Genomic DNA, 23,575 nt, shown 5'->3' with positions numbered 1-23,575 from the left:
ATATATCTCTTCCATTATTGTTGCAATAAAAATATTGCCTGGAGTGAAATTTGAGGCAAATCTGTGCTCGCGGAGGCAAAACAAATGCAATTTTCAGAAAAATGCAAAAGGATCTTGATAAGACTGATTAGGTTTATAAGGTGGATGAGATATCTTGCATGTCCCTTGGATATCCCTGAATCTTGCCTAAAGCAAAATCTGAGGAGAATGTAGAAGTTCTTGCTTGAATAAAATTTCTGAGGGATGTTGGAGGAAGCCAAAAAGATTTAACAGTGTTCTTATCCATTTGAGGTACTACAGTACATAGATATGGGGAGGGGGCTCCATTCTGTTTAGTGGGTCACAGATTGTGCAGATCTTCTTTAAAGGGGGGGGGGGCGCAACAGGGGACAGAAGAATAGACCAGCATTTATAATTAAAGGTAATTGTTCCGCCAAACATGAATGTAGTATTATGACATTATGCATATAGCTAAATTATTCTTTAATTTACAAAGTAAGGACTAATATTGGATAAGGTTTTTAAGCTTCTTAATTCTGTAAGTAGCTTTGTGCTGGGAAAGAAGTTTACCTGCGCTGGGCAATCCTCTTTTATGTTCATATTTGAGAACTATGTGTGGAAAAGGAATATTTGTGATTTCATTGGCTGATTAGTTTTTTGGCTTCACTACTTTGGTTAGTCTTTATTGTTCAATCCTCAGTTTGAGAAGATACCGATTGGCTTTCTACATGCAGTATAATAAAGCAGAGTGTTGTTTTTAACCCAATATCAATGGATCTATTCTGAGTAAAACTTAGTTGAAGGGCACCCAGTTTCCCCCTTTTGCTCACAGATGGAAAGGCATATCTCTTTTGAGACGCTGCAGAGCACAACATTAATTACATGAGGTGCAATCTTAGAAGAGACATTTCCTCCTCTTCAAAGTTGGCATCTGCCATGTGTAGCACTTCTATTTTTTAAAAAATAGGATTTTAAGTAAAACTAAATAAAAATCTAATCCTGTGATTGATTGCCAGCACCATTTTAACTGATTGATCCCCCCATATAAAAACTCTTATTAATCTAGCCAATTAATTTACTAAATGGTGCTACCCTTGCAAATGTAGATTTGCTACAGAAACTAGTATCTGGAAATTTAAATGCATTCCTGGCTACACTGATCAATTCCAAGACACGCTGTTGTAGAACAATACAGTTTCAAGTCAGTTCCCTCCATGCTGTGTTCTAACCTCAATGTGGGAGAAACAGAGTGATGGCGACTTCAAACTGTACTGCCCTGGATCTGTCTATTTTAGGACTGGAATTACCCTGATAAAGAGAGAAATGTAACATCATACAGATATTCAGGGTTTCCGGATGTTAATTCTGCAGTTCAATTGCTAAGAATATCTTAGAAACATACAAATAAGTGCACACAAACAAAAGAGGTGATATGATAGCCATCATCAAATATTTGGAAGGCTGTCACACAAATAATAGATCAAATTTCTTTTGTCCTGCCCCAGAGAGTAGGAGATGAACCAATAGGTTCAAATTAGAAGAAAGGGGATTTTGGCTAAATATTAGAAAGAACTTCTTGATGGAACAGACCTTGCCCCAGAAAAGTGGTGGACCATCCTTGCTTAGAGGTTTCTAAACAAATTCTGGTCACATATCAGGAAGGCTGCAACAGTGGACTTCTAGAACTGGTAGAGGGTTGGACTGAAGGTAAAGATGCGGGTGGCACTGTGGTCTAAACCACTGAGCCTCTTGGGCTTGCCGATCAGAAGGTTGGCGGTTTGAATCCCTGCGATGGGGTGAGCTCCTGTTGCTCGGTCCCAGCTTCTGCTAATCCAGCAGTTTGAAAGCACACCAGTGTGAGTAGATAAACAGGTACCGCTGCAGTGGGAAGGGAAACAGTGTTTCCGTGAGCTCTGGTTTCTGTCATGGTGTCCTGTTGCGCCAGAAGCGGTTCAGTCATGCTGGCTACATGACCTGGAAAGCTGTCTATGGACAAACGCTGGCTCCCTCGGCCTGAAAGTGAGATGAGCGCCACAACCCCATAGTTGCCTTTGACTGGACTTAACCATCCAGGGGTCCTTTACCTTTACCTAGAAGGTTGGACTATATGAGATTTCAGGTCCTTTCCAACTCTGTGATTCTATTCTAAGAAATTAGACAGTCTTTCACAATTCCCATTGCCAGATTCTCAGTGATATAATGAATTTCTGTTACTTGAACTCCACTTTATTTACTGAGGCTGCAATCCATAGGTATCTGGGAGTGCGCCCCATTGAATACAGTAGGGCTGACCTCTGAGTAAACATGCACAGGGCTGCACTGTTAAATTTCTATCCTAAGCTGTTAAATTTCTATCCATAAATCCTAATTTATGGAAGATGTTCAAGGACACCATTCTTAATGCTGAAGTTCATAAAGAAATCTCATTGATTCCCAATGGGATTAATTGTGAGCAAGTGATTGATTTAGTGACAAGCCAGCCTTTTCAGGCTTCTGGCATGATTTGCTCTGGGTATATTATTGTCCAAAGGTCAAACAGGAACTCCAAAATATTGTAATAATTGCAGTAGACTTTTGTCATTTTTGTTTAGCGCACTGGTAAAATGAACCCTTTATTAAAGTTAGCAGTGAAATAAGTAAGGAGAAAGAGATTGGATTGGAAAAGTCACCACCAGAATGAGCTTTGTGTCACAGAGCTTACTTGCCGTTACGGAAAAAGGTAGATTGTCAACATTTAATCCTTTTTAAGGGTTTATTACTAGGCAGTGCAAAAAACAAGGGATGCCTGCTTTTCCCCTGATGAGCACGCTAAAGTCGGAACCTGTAAAGGTCATTCTAATGCAAATGGCTAAAAGTGATGACAAGGTAACAGCATGTCATGAGTTGCCCACAGATGATTTCAACAATGTATTGAAAAGTGAGGCAATTTAATAGACACTTTTTAGGCACTGCTTTTTGAAGGAACTCTTTTGATTAACCCGTGGACCATGTTCCTTTCTGGACCATCTTCTGAGGCCCCATGCCAGTAGTAGGCAGGGTCAGAGCAAAAGGTAGGCTGATGTCATGGACTGGCAGGATGCAGAGGAATGGTGGGAAGCACTAGGTGGGGGAATCCCCAAGGGAAGAAGGTTCAGAGCCAGGGGATTGGCGGCAGATGATGATGAGTGGTCAGAGGGAGAAGATTGGGAGGATGAGGTGTAGGAAGCTAAAGATGTAAAAGGGTTTAGTGAGCAGGGAGAGGCTTTGGAAGAGAGAAGACCAGAAGCTGAAGTAGAAACAGAAGAGGAGGGAGGCCAAGAAGCAGAGATATGTTAGGGTGTTGAAGAAGCAAGGGTGTCTCCCTTTCCTGTTGTGACAAGTTCCCCTCTCCCTGGTCTTCCAGGTCCAGGAGAGGTATGAAGTGGGAGGAGCAAAGGTGGGCGCACCAATGTAGTGCTTGGGAAAGACCCAGGAGAAGAAGAGACTTAGGCAGCTGTGGGAAGATCAAGACGTTCAGTCTCCAGAACTGCCTCATAGGGACAAGACCTATCAAGAAGAGTTACTGTGCTCATTAGGCCTGGTACTCCTGGGCAGACCTTGTTTTGTCTAATGAAATGTTAACTTCACTTATTCTGCGTAATTTATTGCTGGATCGCTCCAATGAATATTAATTCTGCCTTTGTTCAGTAGGCTAGCCCTTCCATCCAGGCAAGGAAAAGGCATTATCAGAGTTCAAAGACGCATTCCAGGCAAGCAAACACACAGTCAGGCTGCAAAGTATGACCAGTGTGGGGTGTGGCCTAGGGAGCGTTCTGATGGCCAGACAGATAAGGGTAGAAGTTTGAAGCAAAGTACATGAGGAAGCCTTGGGTCTGAGAACATTGGTCTCCACCCACCAGCTAAAAAGCATCAGGGAGAACATGATGTGAAGTTGAGAAGTGGTAGGCCTAACCATTTTGTGACCCTACTGCTCTTCCCCCTCCATTCTCACTCTCTACCATTGCTTTTCCCCTGCTAGGTCTCCACATGCATGTTTGTCTCAGCTGGGAGAGAAAAATGGTTGGAGGGGAGAGTGCTGGGCAAAGCAGCAGATTAAACACACTGTCTCCACTCACTGGCTCTCTCCCTTGCACAGGCCCCATTAAGACATTTGGCTTGGCTCTGTTGCACAATCTGAACTGCGCTGCAGGGTTGGCTCGCCTTATGTTCAAAGAGCAGCATCCCACAACAGTGCAATCAAACTTCATCACAAACCATTTGTGTCTTCTTCTCTCTTTTTTGGCAGGGTGAGGATTTGGGATGTCAAGTGTTGTTGGATAAACAAGTTAACGGGCAAAAAGTTGCCAAGAAATTTGTAAAGCAAGAACAGAGAGAATTCAAGGTGTCTGCCTCCTCCAAAGCAGCAGATGTGGGCGATATAAAAAAACGTGTGCTTGAATAAATGTTTTAAAAATAAAGCAATGTTAACGCCAGGAAGCAGGGGGTGGCACACAAGAGCCCCGTGATGCAGATCTACTTGGAGAGAGGCTCTAAAGGTACCCTCCCTTAACCCACTTAGGGGCAAACGTATTATGCTTAACGCACAGCACGCAGCTAAGTCTTTCTTAAAAAAACAAAAACAGTAACAGTTGTGGTGCGGCCTGTTGTTGGGATCACAGAATGTAGGGACTGGAAATTGATACTGTTCCCTCCTCAGCTGCAACCTCACCTGAAAATTCCTACCTCTCCCAGCATGGCTACAAGGCTTGGTACAAATTGTTCCCATTGATACTGATGATATTTTTTTTTTTCTTTTACTAAGTGTCATAGCTGGGTGTATGTGTGGTCTTCAGGCAGGGGCAAGACACCCTCCCCCATGTAATTAACTCAAGAAAAACAGGAGACATATCAGATGCTACACATTAAGCATAAATGTAGTCTAACCCTATATGCATGGAAAAAGAAAAACGTGAACTGGACTACGTCATATTTAACTGGATGTAGTGTCTTCTCGATTCCTCACCTTACATCCTCCACCTTTCGCCACATTGTAAATACTTTCTTTTTTAAGGAAGACTTTTGGTTAAGTGTTAGTTTATCTCTGCTGGAAGCTGTTTTGCAGTGACATCATACATGTGTACTCAGAAGAAATCCCCTTGTTGAGGAGTACAACCCTGTTAGTTCTCCTGGAACTCTAGGTGGTTTTTTAATGCCATTCAGAAGCAGGTGCTAGGGGGTTACTGTTCCATTTCATGGCTGTTGATTTTGGGGTTCCTCGGGGTTCTATCCATCCCTGATGCTTTTTAACAGTTACTTGAGAATTTGGGATGAAGTGGATTGGGATGAAGTGTCATTAGTATGCAAGTAACCCACAGCATTACCTCTCTTTTTTTCTAGTCTCAGGGAGGCTGCGCAAACCATGGATATGAATACAGAGGCAGTTTTAGGATATATAAGGGGAAACCAACTAGAAATTAATTCATATAAGACACGAGACTCTATGGCTGGGGGAATTTGCTCATCTGTGGGGAGGTTTGTGACAGAGTTTGGACGGTGTTGCACTGCCATTAGAAAAATAATAAATCTCCTGGACTCAGTGCTTATCAGTTCAAGGATGCACTCCCCTGGTGACTAGGATTTTTAAAAAAATCAGTTTAGGCTAAGTTGCCAGCTGCAACCCTATTTAGAGGACGTTAACCTTACAATAGTCATACATCCTAGTTACATCCAGACTAGACTACTGTAATGCACTCTGACTGTTTGGAAGCTTTATGTCTGAAAACCTTTGAATTCAAGTGGAGCACCAAAGTGCAGTCTGTGTAAGAGGTTGTGCCTGAGACTCTGATTGGGCTGAGATTTCCCCCTGGAGAGTCAGGTCTGATCAGGGTCATAGGCAGTAAAACATATACCGGTCTGGGAATGGAGGAGGAGAAATTGGTAGGAATTTACTCTGGCATTTTACCATTGATTTTTAAAGATAGCTCCCCATGAATCGGCAGGGACTTCCACTTAAACATCGATGGAACAGTGTACCCAATATTTAGGATAAACGCTACAGTGCATGGTGAGGTGGTAGTTTTCCATTTGAAAGCAATCTCTGAACTAAAAGAATTTGAACAGGAAGAAACACAAAAGCAAAGAAGAATAACCAGTAGGACAAAAGTGTAATGGTTAACATGCTGCAGATACGTAACTACAGAGAAGACTCTACAATAGTTATTTTAGTTTATACTGATGTTTAAGGTGACACCTTATCTAATTGTTCTGTACTGCTATATCATTCAGCATTTGTAGTATTTGACTTTGATAATTTTTTTTATAGGATTTTCTCAACATAGTTATTTGAAGCACTATGAAGTGGTATTCTACTTGTACTATTACCACTCCTACTAGACAGAATTTTAGAGCAACTCCCTGCCTCTCCCCAAAAAGTGCCTTACCAGTAAATCAACCAGACTATGGTTCAACAGCATTGTTTTGGGGAAGGTCAGTGGGTCAATGACAGACGATCTTGCAGACAGAAGGCCCCAGATTCAATGCCTGGCATCTCAAAATAGAACTGGGAGAGAGTATGGGATAACCAGCCTTATATAACCAACATGCTTAAGTCTAATTAATGCAGACCACAGAGTAAGCTGTCCTGCCAGGCTTAGCTCACCTCAGCTCAAGCCTTTGTTCCCCTTCAGTCTACCTGAGAAGCTCAATGTGTGAGGAGGTCTGAGCTGGATGCTCCAAGCTCGGACCGCATGGTTCTTACAAGCTACTCTTGAGTTCCTATACAAATAATTTAGGAACATTCATCACTTTGAAACTAAACTAAGTTTTACTGCCTGCGCAACTTTTTTCTGAACGCTGTATGGAAAAGCACATGAACCTGACCTTTGAAGAGTTTCTAAGTAAACCAAATTTTAACTTACCAAATGTGTGGTCTTTACCTTTTTTGGAGAAAGAGGGAAGTTTTGGAACTCCCAAGGGCATATTTTAAGGGGCGAACAACCTATATTTCCGTGCTTCACTTTGCTGCATATTTTGCGATTTTGCTGGGGTTCTCCTACCAAAGAGTACTCGCCCCAAACTTGGATTTTGGCTGCCAGGAATTCTCCTTTCTTATACCTATTTTTTCCTTACCAATAATAGAGACTCCTGCCTGAAACCCTGGGGAGCCACTGCCAGACATTGCAGACAATACTGAACAAGATAGACCAATAGTCTGATTCAGCATAAAGCAACTTCTTATGTTCCCACGTTTTCTCAAGTAGCCAACCAGATGTCTCTAAAAGCTTGTACTATTGGCCGACTCCTGTTGTCTATTCCCAGAACTTGGCACTCAGAAGTGACTCACCACCTCTTAATATGGAAGTTCTCTTTAGCTATTTATAGACCAATCTTTGCGGCAATTTCTGTGTGGCTAGATCATGATAAATTACACCAAGCAGCAACTTCATGGGGGAAACCGGGTGAACTAATTGATGAATGAGAATTTGCAAACAAATCAGATGAAATGACCAGAGATCAGCCACTGGAGAAAGAGATATGCCTTGCACAGGCAAGTACTTGCTTCCAGTATGAGATCTCAAAAATTAGAAAAAGCAAGAATGGTTGCAAGCCAAACTGAGAAAGTGATGGTGGAAGCCAAACAAACAAAGCTGTAAGATGCGCAGTTCAGTTCAAAGCTGTGGATCCTCTGCTGAAAAGCCCAGCGACAACACAGACATATGCTACCCCTTGGGTAGCAAGCAGTGGCTACTTCTGGCATGGGAGATGTCTTTCTCCTCTTTCCCCCATGCTTCTCTGAAAACCAAAGGAGACACTTTATGCTCACCTATCCCTATTAATGCTATGGTGTTTCTAACAACAGAGCTAGATAGTGCAAGAAACATGTTGTCTCTTTCTCCCCTGTTCCCTACAATGTATATACTATAGCATCACAGCGTATGACATGACGCCATCGTGGAGCACTGTGTTTCTTTGGCTCAACAACCAACGTCCGATTATGTTTTATTTACTTATCTGTGTGTTTTGCTTATACAGCCCCGTTAGTGTGCATGGGACTCTACAGAGCACAACAGGCAGCTCTTTGTCCTGAGGAACTTATAGGAAAAGTTGAGAAACAGCAGAGGCCAAGACAAAGAGCGAAATAATATGTGATTGCTAACCAAGCAATCCTACCTATAGAAAGCCTGTGTAAATTTCCCCTATTCCAAACTCAGTTCAGGAGGAATTTTATTTACACCAAAAGGTTGTCCTTTTCCTGCCAGGTTGCAAGGTCATGTGACTGAGCTGAAAGCCCCTTTTACGCCGGCATAAATTCTGAGCCCCAGCATATCTCCAGATGAGCTGGCTGAAGAATTTATACCAGCATAGCCTCTGCTGAGCCCTGCCTCAGCAGGGAAAGCCCAAGGTATACTGAAACCAAACTCTCTCATCCTTGTGGATTTTGGGTTTGGAGTCTGTTGTTAGGGTCGAATTACATGTCATGCTCAATGCATCGCTTGGTGTGGGCAGAATTTAGATTAGGAGCCACGGGTAGATCTCTGGGTGGTTTGCAGTTGCTTGGCAAGTGTTTCAGACTCTCAATTCTTCAACAATAAAAACAGCCAAATTATTTTTTCCTAGGTTAAGAAGGTAAAGGGACCCCTGACCATTAGGTCCAGTCGTGACCGACTCTGCGGTTGTGGCGCTCATCTCGCTTTATTGGCCGAGGGAGCCGGTGTACAGCTTCCGGGTCATGTGGCCAGCATGACTAAGCCGCTTCTGGCAAACCAGAGCAGCACACGGAAACACCGTTTACCTTCCCGCTGGAGCGGTACCTACAGTATTTATCTACTTGCACTTTGACGTGCTTTCAAAATGCTAGGTTGGCAGGAGCAGGGACCGAGCAATGGGAGCTCACCCCATCATGGGGATTCGAACCGCCGACCTTCTGATCCTTCAGAAGTCCTAGGCTCTGTGGTTTAACAAACAGCGCCACCCGCGTCCCTAGGTTAGGTTGCAGAAATTAAACAAGGTAATGGACTAGTGTGTTATTTTGTTCAGTCCTGGAACTGAAAGCAAATTCATAGGCTCATAATGTTCAGGGGATGCCCAGTTCTTTCATGCTAACTTTTGAACCTGGTTCAGCTTGGTAGATCTTGGGGTTCCAGGGAAAAAACACACACACACACACACACACACACACACACACACACACGAGAGCCAACACCTACAGTGTGTATGTACTTGTGTCTGACATTGAGAGGGGAAATTAATCCCTTCTTTCCCTGCCCGCCCCTGAGACAGCAATGAGGATTAATTAAAAAAGAGTTCAGATTGACACTATACCTATCTGTCTATCTATATCTCATAGCTGCCTGTGTGTAGATGGGATATTTGGGGGAGGGGTGCAGCTGGGGAGGGGATATCAACCTCCCTGCCAAGTGATGAAATGTAGTCCAAACAACAATCTCCCTTTGCTTGTAATTATTATTATTATTGCTATATTTAATTTTTTTAAAAAAATGAGGAATAGCTTCATGGGCATAGTCAGCATTTATTCTGGGAGGCAGGCTTTATGCTGGGGAGAAAAACTGGGTTATCTTTGCTGCAACTGGTTAAGCATTTTTATTTATTTACTTGATATAGGGGTGGCAGCTGCCCCCACCCCCGCTCCTTTGGCTACCCCCATGCATAGCTTCATGCTATACATTAGGCATGATGTATAATTTGAGCCTAGTTGCAGTAGGGTAAGGGAACTAAGGGGTTAAGCCAACAGCTCCAAGGGAAGGTGGGTTTTGAGGAGGGGGGTTTCCAGAAAATACAAGACGGAGTCATTACACAGCACCTTGGTGTCGTGGTTTGTGCTATGTAACACATGAAAAAGGGAGAAATGATTTTTTCTTGTATTGTGAACTTTCTGCCTTATAGTTCTGATTATTATTGTTAATTCTTCTTCTTCTTAATATACAGAACAATCAACAAAGCAGTGAGATGCTCAGCCTAAGAGGGTTGTGCTCACGCAGCATCAGTTCACTAAATAAAAAAGGTAAAAAGGTAAAGGACCCCTGAACGGTTAAGTTCAGTCAAAGGCGGCTATGGGGTTGCAGCACTCATCTCACTTTTTGGGCTGAGGGAGCCGGTGTTTGTCCACAAACAGCTTTCCAGATCACGTGGTCAGCATGACTAAACTGCTTCTGGTGCAACGGGACACCGTGATGGAAACCAGAGCACACGGAAACATCATTTACCTTCCCGCCATAGCAGTACCTATTTATCTACTTGCACTGGTATGCTTTTGAACTGCTAGGTTGACAGGAGCTGGGACAGAGCAACAGGAGCTCACTCCGTCGTGGGGATTGCCTAATTTCATGAAGTGGAGAAACAGAGGGAGAGATGGGGTGGGTGAGAGAACTATACAATGCTGCAACTTTGGCTTAGCTTTGGTTTTTAGGTTCACCCAACACCAGCTGTGGCTACCAGCCCAAGTTGACTTTTCCTGAAGGTAAACATTCCTTCATAGAAAATAGATTTCCTCCTACCCTGACCCAAAACAACAGCATAATCAAGAAGCCCTTCATGGCTACTTCTTATCAATGAACTAGGTGGAAACAACCTCTCAGTCTGTCTGTTTCTCCTCATGTGAGATTAAGCTGCAAAACCATTGTATCCAGCGCCTGACTCCGGCAGATAAGCATAACCTCCATTCTTATCCATGGAAACATCACTGACCATCACTACCTGTTAAACAAGCACCTTTCTCTAGCAAGCCGTACAAAACTCAGGAGACAGCATTCTCTTAGCACAATAGCATCCCCATTGCAATGCAGGAAAAAGAGAGCTGTATTTGAGCGAATCAGCAGTAAGTACAGAAACGCACAGCAGGAAAACCTGCTCACCGCTGCAGTGCATTTGTTTGTTTTCAATAGACACTGAAGCACTTCTGTGCTCAAGACCGCCTGGGATTGGTTCTAAAACTTATCCGTGGCCTCAGGTACATTGCAACCCTTTATTTTTACATATATTTATACAGTCTCCAAATGCATTTTGGTACAATAGAGGAGTCTTAAATAGTCATGAATGGATGTTGTTTGAAACTTCCAAAAGATCCTTGATGCCTTCTAACAGGCTTCTCAATGCTAGAGTGGTTTTCTGTGTAATGCACACTTTGCTTTCTTTTGCACAACTATCATTTTCTTCCACATTTCGCATTCACACCCACACCTAAGCCTCACTGGATGATGGCTCCGACCTGGTGGAATGCTCTGTCCCATGAGACTAGGGCCTTTCAGGATTTAACCTCCTTCCGTCGGGCCTGTAAGACAGAGCTATTCCACCTGGCCTTTAATTTGAATTCAGCCTGATCTTTTATTCCCCTTTTCTTCCCTCCCCCTCCTCTTTTATGAAGATTACCCGCTCTGAGACCCCACAGCTAATTCTCCCCTGGCCCAAGTAGAACCAATTCAGCCAGCTAGCCCTGGGGATTATCTAATGCTTATTTCCCCTAAATTGATTTCTGAATTTTGAATTTTATTGTTATTGATGTTTTTGTACTGTATTTTATGCTGTTTTTACAATTAAATGTTTTGAATTTGTTGTTGCCCTGAGCCCGGTTTTTGACCCGGGAAGGGCAGGGTATAAATAAATTATTATTATTATTGTTATTATTAATTATTACTGGAGACTAGAACAAGCCCCCCTTTTTTCTTTCATTATGTCTAGTCTAGTCTATTCTCAAAAGATTGACTGGCCCTATTTCAAGAGAACTCAAAGTGGAAGGAACCTTTCAGTCAGACTGGCCGCTTAAGCAAGGAAAAGCCTAATACATAAGCTGAGCAGTTAATTCACTAGACTCTCTGTGAGTCCTATGAAAATATCGGATCTGCCAAGTTCAGCTAGCCTTATGTTAACAGGTGGGAATAAATATAGGACATGCCAAGAATATGTAGACAGAGCTGGTACAGAAGGACAGAATTAAAACTGCTAGCAATTGGCAAGAAATACTGCAACCTTCTTCCAGGAATGCCCGCCAGAGAGAAAAGCTTGCTGAACTCAAAACAGCAAGTAAATACTGCTTATATTGCATTTTTGTTTTAATGCAACCATGCAGGCTTCATAATTGCATATCTTTTGAGGCACTTCTCCAGGTGTACTGATACAGAGACGCACCTATCAACCTTTTTATGGTTAGTACCCATAAAAATATGTGTGACAGGCAGAAATTCAACAAGAGAAGCTATGCTGGCCTAGAGATACAGGGGTGTTTTTGGGGTTTTTTTTTTTTAAAGAGGCTGCCAACCCTTTCATATTTGAAGTCTTTCTTGGCTTTTTGTCTGTTTGTTTTGGTTTTGGCTTAGAATTCAGAAAATTGTTCAGAAATAATGGTTTTGAAAATTGGCAGGTTTGGAAGCATGAAACACCCAGGCTTCTTTTGGGTGAGACAGCGTTACTTGGGATGGATTAATTTGCCCTCCCTTTTTTTTGAGCCATGCTACTTTTACTTTTTTTAAAAAAAACAACAACAACCAACTACTAATTATATTCATTCTATTTCCACGTTAAACAACTTTTTAAAAATCCTCTCAAAACACATATTTAAAATGTTTGAAATGTATATTTCCCGAGATTTCATATTGTAATTCACTGAGATCACATTCCTCAAGCATCTCTTAAGTATTGCTAGCTTAAATTATCAGAAGGATGACTACTGAAACTCCAGAGATCATTCACATATATTAAATTGCTCAAGGTTCCCTTCTGCATTGCAGAGGAGATAAATAGTAGTGGGTTAGCCAGTCCGTCCTGAGAATTCTCTCTCAATCTGGATAGTATTCAACAAAACCCCACAAAGCTCTCATACATAGATTTGTTGAAGATCACAAGACACATGCAGAAATATTTACTAACATTCCAATAGGCTGGTTTTTTGGCTGAATGAAATTGGTTAGATGCTCTTTATGAAGTTCCACGTAGAGTTCTCAGTGGAGTTCTGTAAGAACAAGTGAGTTCACCCTCCTTTCTAGGTTTGAAGAATTAAACTGAAACTAGATTGCAAAGGAGGAAGGGAGGTTTCTTCCTGATCTGGGCAGAGTCAATAGAAATTAGAATATTGAAATCCCTAAAAGGTTAAGGAAAATATTTATGTATGCGGTAGTAAGCAGCTAGGATCGTTATTGCTAAAATATGGAAAGGGGACGGCGTACCCACAAAGTTACATTGGCAAAGTAAAATGTTAGAATATGCTGAACTAGCAAGATTAACTGCAAGATTCCGAGACTATCAGATCAAATATTCAACAAAGAGTGGAATATTTATAGAAATTACCTAAAAGAACACTGCAATATTACCAATTCATTGGCAGGTTTGGATTGAGTTTCTGCTTGAAAACAAGAGGTTACAGAACAAAAATGCTAGAGAATCTAGGAGATTAAGTGTGCAGTGAAAGGGAATTTAGGAACCAGGGGGGGGGGGAAGGGGGACGACCAGAAGTCACACTAGAATCAGTAAAGGATGAAATTAATTCTGTGTCTTTCTTTTTGGTACGTAAGGAGTGTTTATTTTGGATTGTATTTTGTTAATATTGCTATATATTGTTGCTATATAGTGTTTGATTTGGTTTTCTGTTTTGTTATGTTTTTAAACCAATAAAGCATCAAAAAGAAAAAGAAAAAAAGAAACTACAATATTGCTGTGCCTACATTTCCTAACCTGCCTTGAGGTCTAAAAAGAGGGAAAGGCGCTATCTTTTCTTAAAGGGGCAGCATTCTTCAGTGCAGCAGAATCCCCATCTAGTACTATATTTTTTCATGGCCTTTGCCTGTGATCAGGACCTCAAACCCAAGAACCAGCTGCGCACCTCTGAGCCAATCTATTTGGTCCTTGGGATTCTCTCTATGCGACACCCTTTGGTGGCCCAGCTGCACATCTTCCTTGAACGTTTCTTCCAGGCTGGAGTGTATCCTTGACCTCCAACCGTGCATCTTGCTTGTCTGGAAGGAAGATAGATAGAGAGATGTGCAGATGTGTGTGTAGAGACTAGCCTACTGTAGAAGGTAACATTTGCATGAGTTGCTCTGCCAGTTTTGGCCCCAGCCTCACTCAAGGCTGGGACATGGCCCCCATAAGGCTAAAAGGCAAAGGGACCCCTGACCATTAGGTCCAGTAGTGGCTGACTCTGGGGTTGCGGCGCTCATCTCGTTTTATTGGGTGAGGGAGCTGGCATACAGCTTCTGGGTCATGTGGCCAGCATGACTAAGCCACTTCTGGCGAACCAGAGCAGTGCACGGAAACGCTGTTTACCTTCCCGCTGGAGTGGTACCTATTTATCTACGTGCACTTTGACGTGCTTTTGAACTGCTAAGTTGGCAGGAGCAGGGACCGAGCAACGGGAGCTCAGCCCGTTGCGGGGATTTGAACCGCCAACCTTCTGATCGGCAAGTCCTAGGCTCTGTGGTTTAACCCACAGCGCCACCTGCGTCCCCCCATAAGGCTACTTGGAAGTAAATGATGGCTCTTTGTCTGGAAAGAGTTACCCATCTGAGGTAACTCTTGGCTGAGACTTGGCTGATTGACTGTGCCATGTGAATTTGGTTAGAACTGGTATTCTGGGTTGCTTCCCATGGTTAAAAATAGATCCTGGCTGGAAATGGGTTACTTAAATTTTAATATTGCACAGCTCTCATTGGCACTGTTTCTCATTTACACCAACATATCCCACTGTTTTCTTTATGAAATCACAATCTTGGCCCATCCTGATAGGGCTTCTGCATCTTCCCGTTGACTTGTATGAATATGGAAGCAGTTGCAATGAAACAGGAAGAGGAAACAGAGGAAAGAGGCTCTTCTTTCCTTCCATTATATTTGTGCCGTCTTCAAGCTACTGGTGTTGTGTTACTGAGATGAAGGGGAATGTACTCTCAGTGCTCTCAGAAGGGATAATCTTTTTCAGAAAAAAAGTCTGGAAGTAGAGGCACTTCAGAAACTGTGTTTTCCATATGTTTGTTTCATAAGCCAACGGTTTATCTTTTATTGCTGAAAATATGGTATTTGTAACTACCTGTGACAGCTTGCCCTATAAAAATCTGTTATGGAATAATGCCACTGGCACTCATGGGCAGCAAGGCTCTAAGTGAACCTGGTGTTTCGTTCATTAAGATAGCTTAGTTTGCTCATCACCACTGATGCTCCAGAGAGATTTAAGAGGGCAGAGGACACATCTCAGCCTGTGTAACAGGAACTGTGTGTGTTTGCACACATTAAATGGCTGTTCCATATACCTGCTACTCTCTGAGTGCATGTGATGAGCACTGGATTCAGTTCATTGGGACTAACCTGAGGTAAAAATGCAATCAGCCACAATGATGAAAATATATGCATTTCTCTTCATTTGTTTATTTTTCATTTTCAGAAATATTGATTAACTCAAAGACGGATGACAGTGGGATGAGAGGTGCAATTCAGAAAGCTCTGCTGTTTGCTAATGCAAACTTAAAGCATTTTTATTTATTTAGATATTTAGTCTTGGGGAGGTAGAGAAAGGTTGGATCCTGCTGGTCTGCTGAATTTGACCCAATTGCTTTAAGATTCTATCTACCAGAAAGGACTAAACAACTTCATTTATATTTCAAATGCTTCAAATCAATATTCTGTTGAGCCCCTCCTCCCGCCTGAGTTTGGGATCACCCCACCAGCAAAAGCAACAACAACGTACAACTGAAGATTTTAAGGAATAGATTGCCTGTTATAAATAATTTATGACTGTCATAAAGGAAAAACAGATTGTGAAATACTGCTGACGAAAACAATGCCTATATTAAAGGATGAACCTTCCTGACTCTGCCTTGCCTGACTTCGCTTTTTTTACAATCCTGTCGTCTCTCCCTCCCTCTCCAACCCCTCACCCCCATTTTTTGAAAATGTCATTCAGGCTTCCCATGCTCAGCCACACTCAGCAATGAAAAATGCAAAAGCTGCTTCTGCTCACAAAGAAATACTTGAGATAATCTGAAAATAAACAAACAAACAGGAATAGCCCACCATCCCAAGGATTAGAAATGCTTGTGTGCATAACAGACATTTGCATCTGAAAAACTGGGTTAGAGTAAGCATCTTATGTAGGGTCTGAAAGCCTGACACTGGGTGTATGCCAGTGAAACAATGAGATGGGATGACCTTAAACCTTCACTGGTCCACGAGAGCTCAATTCAGTCTGGGGAGAACTGGCCTGGCAAGCCCTTGTAGGTTGAAATTGATGGAGTGCAGCTGAGACCTTGGTTAGGCATCTCTGGCTAGGATTTGAAGCAGTTTAGATAAGGAAACAGTGCACACGCACACGCGCTCTCTCTCTCTCTCTCTCTCTCTCTCTCTCTCTCTCTCCCCTCCTCCTCCCTCCTCAACAATGGAGAAATTTGCCAAGATGATAGCTTGAGTAGCAGAGGATCAGGGAATATGAAGGCACTTCTGGACTGAAGGATAGAGTAGGGAGGGAGGGAGGAGAGAAGGCAAGGAGTTTGAATAGCATAACTGAAGGGGTGGGAGTTCTGCCCCCTTAATTTCCCACACAGGGGGAAATTTAGGTTGTGCATGAAACACATTGTTCCTGTTAACAGTCCCCTTTCTCCACAAGCACTGAAAACAAATTCCAGGTGAGGCTGTGCTAGAGAGTTGTGGAAAAGCAACAACAATCATGGCACCTTAAAGACTAGGAGATTTGCTGTGGCACCAGCTCCATCCACATACATAAAGCGGTTAGTGGTAACCTCAGTGGGCAGTTCATTCACACACTTGCATAAAAAGTGCAAGGAGGTGAGCGAGAAGGCTGAGACTTACTCCCATTGCAACCTCATTGCTCTTCCCTCCTGAAAGGTAGCATCTTTCTAAGTTCTTTGAAAAGAGCTGCATTATTATTATTTTTTGCAAAATGTGGAGAAGCAACCAATTGCTGCTTGTTCCTCTTCTCTGCCTTGTAATGCCCAGAAAAAATGCCTAGTGTAACACAATGCATGGGATGGCATGATATGTCCACGCTACTGGGAATGAGGTAATGCATTGTGTGGTGACATCATGTCACACAGAAGCCCCCTTCATGGCTGCACTGCATCCAGAGGCATCACGCTTAGGATGCGGCACTGAAAGTCTGCCTCTGGCTTCACCCTTGAGACTTCATGGCGCCACCAGCCCTGTGATCAAGTTAGGCTTAGATATCTGCAAAGGAAAGCCTGCACGTGTAGCTCACTAAGCATTATGGAGCCCTGGTCACGTAGCATTCCAGAGCATGTGCAAGGTGCATGGGTGAAGGCTTTCTTTTGCAGGTGCCCACAGGAGTGGCTGGTATGATGAGGTGGTGCCATGTATGGAACAGTGTCACCACCATGTATCTGGACAGTACAAGGATGAGACAGGATGGCAGGTCAAGGCTGCGTGGGTGTACTGTCGACAGCATCAGATTGGACCAGGTTATGAGCCTGTGCAGCTCACTACCCTGCCCCATCAACTGACCATCAGCTAGGTGGCAGCTGACAGAAGAGTGGCCCTGTCCCACTACATGGGCCTCTTATGTATCCATGCCTAATGAATGGGTACTGGGGACTGGACCAATGGTGCCACCTGCCTTTATGGATGGAGCCAGAGGTGATGTATGACAGCCCTATTCTATATGGGATGCTCCTTCATGTGTCAAAGTCTCATGAAAACAACACCTCTGTTTTTCTTCTGATTTCTCATTCTGCCCTGTCACATGAGCAAATGTCCAAAGAGCTCTACATGGCAACGTGGGGGCATGGGTCCTTTATTTCTTGCTTCTATAGCTGCCAGTGTGTGTTGTACTTTCTTGCCTTACCACTGCTGCAGATTGCAACAATGCTGCGAACCACAGGTTAGAAGAAACAGAGCAATATGCCGGGGCAAAACGGCTACCTACATTGATTTCATTAAGCCCTAATTATTATTTTTCTTTCTGCGCAGTTAGCAGCTGTGTAGTAGTTTTGACAAAGCAATGTATCAGAATGCTGTGACAGAGACATGGAATTGGGAACTTGGACCTCTGCTTAAAATCTAGAGGGGAAAGTGGTGGATGGTGTCATTTCGGAATAAAAAGTGATGGGTGGTGACCTTTCTCCTGTCCCGCACCCAGCAATCTGCCCCCCCCCAGCACTGAATCTTGGCCGGGGAGGAGAGTGTAGGGAATATTTAGTCAGAAGGAATCAAGTAGAAACCACACCTGCCACTTCTCCCCTCCAAATGAACTCTGCCTTCCAATGCTTTTCATGAGTTTGGCTGAGATCAGGTCTTCCACTCGCAGCTAGCTCAGTCCTCACACACATTTTGATGAAATACTACAAAAATGACAAAGCTACAGAGTGACTCCAAAGTATGGTGCTTGGATAAACCCCCTAACAGTAGGTTTCATCGCATCATTTAGTACATTAGCACATTTGTATGATGCCAGCTCAGAAATGCCTGCATGAATTTAGCCTCCCACATGGTTGTCTTTTGTACTCTTGTGTCTACATATGAATTATATGCATGTGTTTCTTTAAAATAAAAGTAATCTAAATATATGGCAGATGTGCAAATCCCCCCGGAGGCAAATGTACTTTGGATTCAGAATGGTGACAATGTACTTGACAAAAGTCATCATGCAACTTGCTGTCACATTGTCACCTGTTCATGTGCCTTGCTGTGCCCAAAGCAGCTGTCTAGGAGCCTCACTGGTTCAAGAGAAGTCTCATGTATTTCTCTTGGGGCAACTCTTTCTCTTTTCTGTTGATCTGTTTATAATTTTGCCTGTTGCAGCTCTGAAACATTCATGCTTTGAAAAATGTATGGTTGAATACATAGTGTTGCATTTTTATTGGATTCCTAAGGCACCTGAAAGTATTTTCATTGAAAGCATTGAACTCGAAAGTCAGTTCCTATCTGTCATGATTGCAGTCAGCATTACTGGCATAACTGGAAAAGCATCAGAAAGTAGGATTTTGCCCTATCAAAAACTACCCTAGCATGTATTCATCACGTTCTTCCCTGATTGCAATCCACTGCTCAAGAATTTGGAGGAGATGACTTCATGATAACAGAGGCATGGAATAAAAAAACCCAAGACCTGGCTGACACGGGAGCCCCAGAGTTCACACACAGTGAGGAGCCGCCAAACAGCTGTAGCAGATATCAGCTCTAACAACCTACAAAGAGAACTCTTCCATCTCTCTCCGAGTTTGCAGCCTACTCAGTCTCCAGCATCAGTTGGCTTCTTCTAGTGCCACCAAAAGAACAAGGAAAACTTAGTCATGCAGGGGATTCCATGCAGTGCACTTTTTGTTCTTTTCTGCAACTAAGAGAAGCAGCTGGGTGCTGCCAGAAGTGGAGAGAGCAAGCAATGGCAGTCAGAGACGACGCCAAGGGGTTCTCCACATGTGGTTGTAGCAGCTGAAAGAATCAGCAGCTAATACAATCAGCTGGAGTCTTCCTATCACATGGAGACTCTATTTAGCACTCCTGTGCAAGCTCCTCCCAAGTTTAAGGTAACTGAATCTTGGGGATTCTCACTAATTAAATCTGAGCATGGCACAGTAGAAGCGGTCAGCATCTGAAGGACCCAGAAATTTCTGGGAAGAAGATAGTACAACACTTCCATGAGCAGAGTAAGAAAATCTACATTGAAATGAAATATGGGGAAGTATATGTTCAGTAGGAGCTGCATAGCCAAGTATACCAAACGACACAAGCACCCTAGTGACATCACCTTTCAGGGCTGTAAAGAAACAGCAAAGGGGTGCAGCTGCTGCATACTATCATCCCAAGTGCATCATTCAGGGTGATAACTCAAATGCCCTCTTAGTCCCAATACAGCTTAGCAGGCTCAGATACATGCATGATGACTGCAGCCATCACCTGATAAGAAACTGAGTGATGTACTTGTCTATAAAGCAACCTGCAGGAAGTGAACACAATGAAGGGCAGTTCACAACTGCATGTACAGCATTTGCTTTCTTAGCTCAAAGTGTGAATGGGTTTCCATTGAGAAGCATTGTGTTTGAGTGGGTGCGACATGATACGAAAGCTTTTAATGTGGAGCCAGAGTACTTCCACTGAGATACATGAGCATATGCAAACCAGCCCCGTTTCTCTCAAGTGGCTTCACCAAGAGAGAAGAGGAAAGGAGTTGCAATTATCAACATGCCTCTGATGCCATCAGCATATCATACCTTCAAAATCTCTGTACCTGTATTGCCCTAGATTGCTAAACAGCAAAAATGAATCAAATTGGATTCGTCAGATATAAAAGTCAGAAACAATCAACAGCCCTGCTGCTGTCCTGTCACCAGCAACTCACATTAAAATATGTAGTGTTCTGGGAACTGGAGCAATGCTCATGTTCAACAAAAGTAGCGCCAAAGTACTAGTCAAAGGACTCTCCCCACATCCTTGACAGGTTCCATGTGCCTCATTCATGCAGCCACCCTGTCTGAACACCCCTGGGTTCCTTCTAAATCAGAAAGAAGTTGTCAAGATACGTACCGTACTTTCAGTGAGCAAGTTGCTTTGTGTAAGATGACAGGAGAAGGCAGGTTTTAAGACACCCTCTTCTTTTCTCTCCATCCCACTCTCCCTTTTAAACACACAATACGGAAAAAACACACACTTGTATTTCTCTGCAGGGGATATGCACTTAATGCCCCTCACATCTCCAGGTTTCTGCAGTTCCAGTACAGGGAAGGGACTTATTGTTCAATTTCTTCAGGGAGGTGAGGGTGTGTGTTCAACAGTAGCTTCTGATCTGCTACATGCACAGTGTAATACCAAGCAGTGGCCCACAACAAATGGTGCTTGGACACAGTGAAGGGCTGCATGCGGGTCAATAAATTTAAGCTGGATCCAAAACAGACAAGAGGTGTTCTCAAGTCTGGATATGGAGAGAAAGGCTATTCCAGACAGGACTGCAGTTCCCTGTAAAGAAGAGATCCACAGCTTTTGGTATCTCCTGGATCCAACATGGTCACTGGAGGCTCAATTAGCCTTGATCACTAGAGTGTGCATTTCCAGCTATGGCTGGTTCACTAGCTACAGCTCCTCTTGGACACTGCACTCCACACTCTCATCACTTCCAGGAATCTGCAATATGCTCTATGTCGGGCTGCATAACACAAACTTGGTTGGGGGGATTCTGGAATAAATTGAAAGGTTTATTGGGAATAGAGGAAGTGACTTGGCAGTCTAAAAACAAGCTGGAAGTTAAGCCATAATGTGAGGGGAAGGCAGCTCAGTATGCACTTGAGGGTAAGATGTGCAAACTAGCCTTGACAGCTTTGCAGCAGTGGGTGGAAGCCTATTGGTCTCTTGTGTCTCCTGATCACTCCTGAACTGGACACTACAGCGCCACTACTGCAGTGGTGGTGGTGATGCTCATGAGAATGAAAGCCAGCAGCTATCTCGTATGGCAAACTCCTACAGTGGTCCAGCAAGTATGGGCTCTGGACTCCTGCTATGAGAGTCCCATGTTTAGTCCTGATGCCTTGCAACCCAAAGCAACCTCACTGCCCAAAGGAAGAAGTGCTTGATAAATAAAAAGGAACACCCCCTCTTCCAATCTGGTAAATAAGAGAGTTGTGTGTGTGTAGGAGGAAGAGATAGACAAAATTAGGGCAGGGAGTTGATGCAGTCCATGGACCAACAATTAGCTGCCCTTGCAACAGATAATGGTGCTGGTAGTTTACAGCTTCTCCTGTATAGCTTGGCTACTGTGGTATTAAGCTCAAGCAACTGGATTATTCAGCCCTTCATGTGTCCCACTGGTAATTTCCTAATGCATTACCTTGTCACTCACAAGTCTGCCTAGCAATGTTCATTAGGAAGGTATGTGACAGCATCCACTAATGTATGTCTGGGGCAAGAGAATCGATTTCCCCCTTCCTTGCAAAAAGAGAGATCTTTAATAGTAATACTGCAGGAGAGATTACGAGATGGAAAGTGCACACTGATGGAGTCTACTGCAATACATTATCGGGCAGGAAAATGTCACTGATGTATCACTTACAAAATATTATCCATTTTTTTCCATGGGGTATGAGGCTGCTGGTAAAGCGGGATAAAAGAGTCCGATTATATTTGTGGATGAAAAGATGCCCTGGGGAGGGTAGGCCAGCCTGTTCCTTAATGAACTATTCAAAGGCAACAAATACGGCTTGAGTTTTAATGATCAAGCTGCAAGAGGCAATGGTTGCCTAGATTGCTGCAGCCCAGGATATGGTCTTGAAATCAAGATCATGCCACCGTGCCAAATTACTTCTGTGGAAATTGATGGGAAAATGGAAAGGATATAAGGTGCTGCTGCTGACAGTAATCCAGGTGGCTGATTTGTTGCTGGGCTTACCCTCCTCGCCACTTCAGATAATTGCAGAACTTTCCCCGTGTTTTACTAAAGGAAATGCTCACTACCTCCTTTCATAAAGTTCGCAGCATCAAACAGATGGTTACCCTATTAGCAACCATTTGCATTTAACACATTTTGTAATGATTTATGCACCACATGTTGCTGAGCAACTCAAAAGCAGTCAGGGGCAAAGAACTACTCGAGTGTGAAAGTGCACATCTCAGGGTACATATCCTTGTGGTATCCAAATCTGTATCTTTTCGCATATTGTGAAAGCAATTAAATTTGAACCACAACTCCCCCTCCCCCTGTCTCCACTACACCACTACCATAGCTAATTAGGTTTGTGTCATGGCTGCAATTAGGAGCCTATATATTGCAAGTTGTTTTAAACTGTTTTTAATATTGTGCTTTAATATTGTAACCCACCCTGGGACATTAGGGTGAAGGATAGGTCAGTAGTAGTAGTAGTAAAAATAGTAATAGTAGTATTGTAGTAATAATACTAATGTTCTTATGTACTGGAGAGCATATTAAATATTTCAAAGCTATTTTCTCTCATTTTTAAATATGTCTACCTCAAAAAAAACAACAACACCACAACACATTTACTGTATATCTTCTCTCAAAATATGCTTCAAAAAAAGTTTTGATACTTGTTGGATCAAAACTTTCAGAATGTGTGAAATCCAGTGCATAATATGCACTTTAATCCAGGAGGTATGGATCAGGTAAACTCAGGTCAGTATAGAAAATCAAATTACTTAAGCGTGCCTACATACATAGCATCTGTTTGTATAGAACAGAGGTCACTAATCCTTTTGGTCCAGTAAGCACTATGTAAATTTTGAGAGAGTGCAGTGGGTGCCAGTCACAAAATGGCTGCCATTATGTGTGTGTGACACAACACAATATGGCTGCCATGGGGGTGTGGCATAACACAAAATTAGAGAGACAACCACTCCTCACTACCTTATGTTTGCAATAGGAAGTCAGATACGCACTGCTGGTCCTGACTATAGTGATCACATAATATTGATAACACACAGAATATGATGCTGTTGCTGCCCAATAACAATGGGGAGAATTCCTCTGTACAGTTGGACCTTGGATTTCGAACGCCTTGGTACTCAGACGTTTTGGCTCCTGAATGCCACAAACCCGGAGGTGAGTGTTCCATTTTGTGAATGTTCTTTGGAAACCGAACATCCAAACGTTTTGGAAGTTGAACGGACTTCTGCAACGGATTTCGTTCAACTTCCAAGGTATGACTGTACC

The 23,575-nt window shown here is 43.0% G+C and overlaps 1 protein-coding gene and 1 long non-coding RNA gene across 16 annotated transcripts in view; one reads left to right on the top strand and one right to left on the bottom strand.

Annotated features, from left to right (window-relative positions):
• NTNG1 (netrin G1) overlaps positions 1 to 23,575 on the bottom strand; it is a 207,975-nt gene that overhangs the window by 84,638 nt on the left and 99,762 nt on the right. The gene's annotated exons all lie outside the window — the stretch shown is intronic.
• The window catches only part of LOC310847758, a 55,055-nt gene continuing 54,697 nt past the window's right edge, over positions 23,218 to 23,575 (top strand). For all 4 annotated transcript variants that reach the window (XR_014565996.1, XR_014565997.1, XR_014565998.1 and 1 more), the window contains exon 1: positions 23,218 to 23,464. This is a non-coding gene — a long non-coding RNA (uncharacterized lncRNA). The remainder of the gene's footprint in view (positions 23,465 to 23,575) is intronic.

Source organism: Podarcis gaigeae, assembly GCF_964106915.1.
Source record: "Podarcis gaigeae genome assembly, chromosome: 6".
Taxonomy (NCBI): domain Eukaryota; kingdom Metazoa; phylum Chordata; class Lepidosauria; order Squamata; family Lacertidae; genus Podarcis; species Podarcis gaigeae.
The sequence above is the reverse complement of the archived record's forward strand: the minus strand, read 5'-3'. Positions and strand labels throughout refer to the sequence as shown.